The sequence below is a fragment of the Lissotriton vulgaris genome, chromosome 7 (assembly GCF_964263255.1).
Source record: "Lissotriton vulgaris chromosome 7, aLisVul1.2, whole genome shotgun sequence".
Taxonomy (NCBI): domain Eukaryota; kingdom Metazoa; phylum Chordata; class Amphibia; order Caudata; family Salamandridae; genus Lissotriton; species Lissotriton vulgaris.
In genome coordinates this window covers 845,600,971-845,608,870 of record NC_141695.1, presented here as the reverse complement: position 1 = coordinate 845,608,870, position 7,900 = coordinate 845,600,971, and the positions used below count along the sequence as shown (strand labels likewise).

Sequence of the window (7,900 nt, the reverse complement as noted above, 5' to 3'; positions counted from 1 at the left end):
ATCTTAGGGTGTCCATCTACACTTCAAGCAAAAGTGCATCTTCTTACCAATGTTAATGTACTTTCTCTGCAGTGCTCTATATAACCAGCAGGTCACAGGTTCAAACCCTAGTAAGCTAGTTCAGTGAGACTATGTAGTTGTTGCAGAGATCCATGTGTAGCCTGGGGGTTCCGAATTTCAATCCTATGAAATATTTCTGTGGCTTATGCTCATGCTTCAAAAATCAGTGTGACTTGCATGGCAAAGGTTTCAATCATTGTAGGGCTAAGTCACGTTTTGATTGATAAAGCGACTGAAATTTAGTTGGGTAGTAAGATTTTCATGTGCCTAAAACAAGTGTTTGTATTATGCACTGTAAAGGATTATTACTGGGAAAATTACACACTAGCAAACATTATACACACTATATTTTACTGAACGGTCCATGCCTGTCAACTTATAATCTTCGCTTTTTAATTAGTAAATGATTTTGGCTTTTTTTCCCAAACACTTTAACATCTCAGTTCATCCTTGGGCCGTTTTGTATTTTAAGTGTTCACTTCTGAGACCTACCTTGTAAACGCCATTCATAGAGATGGATTTTGGAGTGATAACTGCTGGGCTTCTTTTCTTTGACCAGTCCGAGGTCTATTTTGAATCTTTAACCAGACTCTTTAACACAGTAGTTCAGAGACACACAGCGTGGCCTTTAATCCGTGGGTGTTGCCTGCCCTCAGTGGATGCAAACCACAGCTTGTAAATCAGTATTCCACGAGCTGTAATGGTTTTTAAACCATGCAGCTTTAAGAACACTTGCTAATTAAACTGCTTTAATACTATCCCTCCTCTACACCTATTCTCCCTTCCTTTCCTCCTATTCTATCCTTATCCTACCACCACGGTATAACGTACAGAGGGATTGCCTTTCGATATATTTACCGCAACTATTTACCATGTAACAGGCTGGCAACCCATATAACGATGTTTGTATTTTTGTATGTGTGTTTTGATCCCCTTATTAGTAAGGCAAAGCCCCCCCCCCCCAAACAGATCATGTCAACAGGCTAACATGGTCTTACCCGATCAGGCCTAATGGCTCTCACAGGCACTACCACCGCCTCATTTCTATCTCTTACACTCTCCTCCTCAGCTGTCCATTTAGCCTCAATTGTCCCCGAGCTGTGTGGCAAGAGAGGAACTGTATATGGCTCTTGTGAGTCAAGTATTTTATCTCATTGTCTCACCAATGATTGTTGAATTGTCACAAAACCAAGTCAGGAGCAAAAGCTTGCTGGAGTTCAGATATTCCATATGCACCCCTGCCCAACACCCCAGCCACCTATACAATTTCAAATAAAAGTTCTTTGCTCTTACCTAATGGAATTGTGTGCTGGTTACGGCCCTGCATAGTTTCTTACAGAATTCGGGCATCGAAGCTCGAATGTGGCATGCATTCTAAATAACTTCGCAACAAATAACTAATGTACTTGATGAACATGTCTGTATGGGACCCGACGGTCATTCATTTGAATACCAGGAACTCACTCTGGAGAGGTTTAAGAATATAGTATCATTATGCTTGGTATTGAACAGCACTTTAAGATTTAGGCGACAAAACAATGTATCATATACGTTATTGCCTAAATTACAAAAACAGATTTGCACTTGTTCATCTCTGCTCACTATGCAAAATAATCTCCATTGCGAAGAATTAAGAGTGACAAATCTGCTTTTAGGGCACTGCTAGCAACACAGTTTTAGAAGGCGCATAGATCACAGTCTGTTCACCGTTTCAGAAATTACAAAACCTGTATTTAATGGCCGACTCAATATTGAATGCTTGTATCTAATTTGCAAAACGAAATGTGTCAAAGTGTTGTTGAGAGACTGTGGGGCAAAACAAGGCGGGGCTTTAAAATATCGATTGTTCTAATGTTTTTCAATGGAATGTTAGAGCACAAAGACAATTTACTTTGCATTTTTCTCCGGTATAGATGGATATTTGCATCTTCGTTTCCCAACTCAACTACATAATGGTAAAAAGAACGAAATGTTATAATCTTCTGGCGTTCCACGCACCATACGACACTAAGACATCTATAACTCACAGCACTACAAGACCCTGCCAATGGCAGAAGAGCAATTGGCAAAAAGAATTAACAGAACTGTTTAAAACTAGGTTGTTAAACTTAGTGGTGCAAAAGGTAGCATATGCTCCATAAAGTAAGTTGTCTTCCAAGTAGCGGTACTCTCAGTGTGCAAAACTGTCCATGGGTTTAGCTGTCTAGTTTTGACCACGGAGACCATCAACAGCATCACAGGATGGAAAAAGCTTCTCACACTTCTATAAATACATTATTTTACAAATATAAACATAATGAATTAAATTTAAAACTGATATTTTTGTGAAAAACTATAAAAATTGTAAATTTACAGAATATCGGGACACAATAGTCACAGGTTAATCCTGACTAGCTATATCTGCTCGAATGTGGGCAACAATTATATTCCTCAATTTGGCTGAAGATTTACTGTCATAACTTACCATTCGATGACATGCACTGGACTCCGGATAACTAAAGGCACTGTCAAAATCACAATAGCCTCAGAATGCCTGGTAAAATCAAAGACAATGAATGGAGTGATACAGAGGATTTGAATTCCTTGCACAACCTTATTGTAAGACTGTATATGACCAAGTTGTAATCATATGCAAGGAATTTCATAGAAGGGCTGCCGATCGCATATGCACCTCAAGAACATGGGTGCTATAAGGACAGCACATGGTCAGTCACCACATCCTTCTGGTGAACAAGTGCAAGCACATAACCGTTTGTACAAGTAATTAGAACGTTAAAGCTATCCATTGAGCAAAAATATGGGTCCGTTTAAGGCTTGAAAATCTACTTTCAACTGGCAGCTTTCTTATCTGGACTGCTGCATACACACAAACACGTAATGATTTCCTACTGGTCGAACTCAAGTGTAATTTTGGCTGCACTATGGAAATCTGATCATGGTGGTTAAATAGAGGATGGTGATAAAAATGAAAACCTTTTATTAACTTTCAATGTTTTAATGTCACTGATGGTGCTTTGGAGGGGTTTGTCAGTGAGGGGGTGGAGATGGAAGGAGGTTTAAATTAAACCCCTGAAATGCAAAGAAAAAGTAATGGTAACTTTTCGTTATAATTTAAGAACCTAAACAGTGCCTCAATCTACCGCGCTTCACATACAGTTTCTATACAAATATTAACACTATCACATGTCCTCGTTCTGTATCAATCCAACATATAAAATCTTCAGTCAAAAACTTCGCTGTCATGTGGTCCGCTATTACACAAGTAATGTACCTTGACATGCATGTCACACTGTTGAGAGGCATCTGGGCCCCTTCTTCTTAAGTCAAACTAATCCTACAATTATCCAATGGAAAGGCAGGTTTCTTAATGTTCATACACACCGTGAAGGGAGCTGTTGCATACACACGCAAATGTGTTTAAATAGGGAAACATCAAGGTTTGGTCTTCCAGAGAAAAACAGTAAATAAATTAAAGTTTTGGAGTGATGAGATGGTTGGCAGCACAGTACAGCAAAGTTACACTTCTTTTGGGAGACAAGAGGTGAATTGGGAGGGCCAGCCTGGATACCAGAGGGGTACTTTATGATCTGTGTCTTCCTGCAAAAGCCCCTGAAGATGCAAGTAGACACAATAGAATTAGACAGAAAACACAAAGGCAGCACTAGGTTCCTCCTCACCTTGAACCCAGCCGCACCAGGAGATGGGAAATTATCAAGCGATGTATTGACACATTCATGAAGCTAAGTCCTCATCAGTGAGACCTGGTCCAAAGAATTCAAGTCGGTCCCCAAAACGTCCAAGAACGGCTGCTCCAGTTCATGCGTTAGTTATTGCAAAATATTTTATAAAAAAAAAAAATAAGTCTCTTGGACACTTTGTTTCAAAGAGCAAAATAATTCACAACGGATCCACGAGTCTCAATGTTTTTCGTTTTTTTCACAGATTAGGGTTTACTTCTTCATGAAGTTGCAATTTACTGACTTCTTTCTTTCCAGCGAGTCACAGGACCTCTACTTGGCAGTGTGGTAACATTCCCAGCGCACAAACCAATCATGTCATTGAGCTAGAAAAGAAGAAGAAATCATATCAAACATTGGGCAATGAGGCTATTGTATTTTACATTGTTTATGCAAAGAAAATGCTGATGGAGAGCAATGACGCGGAAAGCAGGCTATTTTTAACCTGGGGCCGGATCAAAAGTGGTTTTGGAATTCCCATCTTGCATTACACTAACTCCCCAGTGCGCCTCACTGTACTGGAGCTCTTCAACATCACTGCACACATACTGGCCTGACAGATTGACGCCTGTCCAATTTACCATCCTTCTAAAAACCATAGGACTGAGAGGAAGAGCCACTAATCTAATCCAAGTTTGAGCTTGGAGAAAGGAGGGCGATGTAGAGCGTTCCGGCACTGCTTAACAACGCATACTCCTGTTTCACTCACAAGAACTATTAACAAGCATTTGCAATGCAATAGGTCTGGCATTTACAAGAGTTTGAGCTATTGGCATTGTAAATGACAATGTCTTTTATTTGTGTGTTGTTTTTAAAACAGATAAATAAAAGGCATTGTCATTTACAATGCCAGTAGCTTAAACTCTCGCAAACGCGAATCTATTGCATTGCAAATGCATACTGTAAAAAAAATAAAGCATTAGGAGAGACCTTGTCCTGTCTGCAACAGCATGTAGGACAACGCTATTTGAGAAAATAGTGCTCGGAGGCTGTGATTAAAGCCTACCAAGCAACAACACACCTAACTGGGGCTGTCGCCATGGGAGGTTACAAAATGAGAGAGGGCGGGGCTACTAAGCCTTTTGACCAATGATCAGCCACAGTTCACAGTGGACAATGACAAGTCAATGAAAAATGTGGGCGGAGCTTCACCTCCCTATCTCAATACAGCATGCCTCGCCGAGCAGTGCATGTGCTGCCCAGGCTCAACCTAAACAGCTTCCAATCGGTTAAAATGAATTATACCCGGAAATCATTAAAATGCAACAACGTTTACAGTGCTCTCAAAGTGAATCCAAGAAAAAGCACAGATAACACAATGTGTTCAAGTTGTGAACTCTTAAACACTTACCTTTTTTTATATTTTTCTACGTGCATGTTTGATCGCCCAGCCTTACCAAAAGAATTAAATATCCCAATATATATAACACGAACTAAAACAGATTGAGTTTATAAAAGCGCTTCAAATTCCAAACCAGGTGATCTATCATTCAAGAGTCAGTCTGTACCCTATTTAGAAAGTAACTTGTATAATAATCTGTAGTAAGCATATTTAAAAAAAAATCCCATCTCCACTCACCAATCCTGCAACAAGGCGCCCTGCCCACTGTCACAGCCCTCCTCCTGATTTGAACTACATGGGAAGTACATGTGCCGTGCTTAATTAAAAAAAAAAGCAAAAAACATAAGTGCCAGGGCCCTCGTCACGAGGCCATTGTAGCTTGCACCACCCAGTGCCCCTGCCAGTTGCCACTGCAGTAGCAGCTCCCCTGCTAAAGCGGAGGCGCATCGCCCCACTGCTTTTCAGTGAAAAATAAAATGATAATAATAAAGGCTTTTATGATTGTTTTCCCTTGCTCATTTCCTGCAGTTAAAGGCAGGGCGGGCCGTCCATTCCGTCATGACACAGCTGCAGGAAAGAGGAGTGATGGCACTGCTTCAAGTGCGCATGACATTTTGACCGGCTGTCTAAGGCCGGCAAAACCATCATGGGAACTTCCATCTCCCCACCCGAGCTGTGCTGTACAGCCGGGTGGAGAGCAAACACAGGGTCATAGACCCATAGTGGGCGCCTAACTAGGGTGCTCACATCAATCACGGCTCTGCTCTCAAGCTGGGTAATAAGAGCATGGGCCCAACATCTGGATTGATGTAGTGGGGCCTGTGGCATGCCAGGAGACTAGGAGCAGAGGCTAGAAGAGCACCAACGCTGCAGATCGCAGGTAAGCATTTTAAAAATTATTTTCTCTGTGCTGCCCCCATTGCACAGACTACCCCGTGTTGCCCCGCCATTTTAATGCCCTAGCAGCCACCACTGAATGCCAGTACCAACATCAAGTTCTTACAAAAGTGACAATTGAGACTATTCCAGCCCCCCCCCCCCCCAAAAAAAAGCTATTAGTGGCTTGGGCGGCAGTCTCTGTATTAGACAAATAGTGCCACCATGTAGCAGAATGTCATAAGTGCCGGTGTTCACAATTAAGTGCTGGTGCCGAGCACCCGAAACCAAGGCTCAAATTAAGCACTGAAGAATTGGTTATCAAATTATTTCCTAATCATTTGCCAAGGCCAACTGCATTACTCATGCCACATCTCCGTGGGGCGAAGAGAACAATATGTTACTAGGTTGCGCTGATGAGTATTTTTTGGTCTTTCAAAAGCAGAGAAACCCTCTGGGCAACTTTCACTAGGGTGAACAGATTTTCAGAACGGAAAACGGGGACGAGCACAGACATACAAATAGGACTATATGTCCTATTAGGACCTATGAGGTATCAGGCATTCTTATATATATATTAATTAAAAATTAAACATTCCCTCCCATTTCTGTGAAGATCTCCAGGGTCACGCTGCTGGTGGGTCTGGCCTTGACTTACAAGCTCTGCAGCCTTGATACACACCTCGTTAAATCTTGCTTTGCTGCTTGAATGAGACGAGTCGGCACAGTAGGCAGTCCAAAAAAATCAAATTTCTGTGTCTGATTTTTTAGAGAGGGCCGGTTGAAATGTGAGCCTGCACAACACTGATTAATGAGCATGTTCACCCGACCCTCTCTTAAAAAACGGGACATGTTATTGTTTTAGAAGAAAAAGATGGGATGCCGGGACAATTCCTGAAAACTGGGATCCACAACATCTGGTCACCCTAACTTTCACCCACTTCTACCTTTGTGTCTTGTTAGAGGCCCATTGGCAAAATCAGCCTTGTATATCATTTGCAAACTTCGATGCTCATTGCCCAAGCATGTCCTGAGGGTGTTGGGGCGGGTGGCACAAACGAACATAAATACATTAAATTAAATACACTTATCTTTCTGCAATGAATGCAAAGTACTCAATCGTCTTCTCTCCTCGAGAAAGGCTTCCAAGCCAATTCTGGCCTGCTCTCATACTGCTAACCAACATGAGGGCAGTGCCATGATTGGAGGGAGCGGCCTGTCATGGCGCTCCACAGCGCACTGGAGGCCTGCACATACTTTCCATCCAGTCGTCTTAAAACAGCTGGATTGAAAGGTTTAAAGTGCGAATGTTTGGCTGGCAGTCACAAGGCTGCTGGCCAAAGAGACCTGCACACTTTAAACAAGTGCAAAGGCAGCCCACCTCCCTCCGTGCTGCTTCTGCCATTCAGCAGGCCCACCCAGTCTTGTCACTCTGTTCGGGACAGGGTGACAAAAAATTAAATGGTAATGAATTACCATTTCATTTTTCGTCTCTGAGGGCATTTCAGTGGGGTGACGCTCCTCCTCTGTAACAGAGGAGCCGCCCTTTATTAACTTCCTCTGTTAATTCTGAGCTGGGCATCCATTCTTGAGTGTGGACACTTCACTTATGGACTGCACCAGCACCCAGGCATGATGCCAGTTCACTAACTTAACCGGTAAGTCGCTTGGTCGTCTTATTTACAGTTGCACATTTTATTTTGAACCTCTTTTACTTCAGTGCAGCAGCTAGATGCGTGTCACCCAGAGGTTCGAAAAATGTGTGATCTTCTAATCATAAACTGCCAGCGTTTGTCCGTTTTTCTTTCTCGCCCTCAATCAAAGAGTTGATCTTTTTTTGTATTTTTTTTTATTAATGACCATTCTGCTGTATAAAATTAAAAAA

The 7,900-nt window shown here is 42.0% G+C and overlaps 1 protein-coding gene across 1 annotated transcript in view; it reads right to left on the bottom strand.

The window, feature by feature from the left end:
* Positions 1-3,020: 3,020 nt before the first annotated feature.
* PWWP2A (PWWP domain containing 2A) overlaps positions 3,021-7,900 on the bottom strand; it is a 134,969-nt gene continuing 130,089 nt past the window's right edge. Inside the window, exon 3 of the mRNA XM_086931206.1 lies at positions 3,021-4,123. The gene's annotated coding sequence lies outside the window, so the exon portion shown is untranslated. The remainder of the gene's footprint in view (positions 4,124-7,900) is intronic.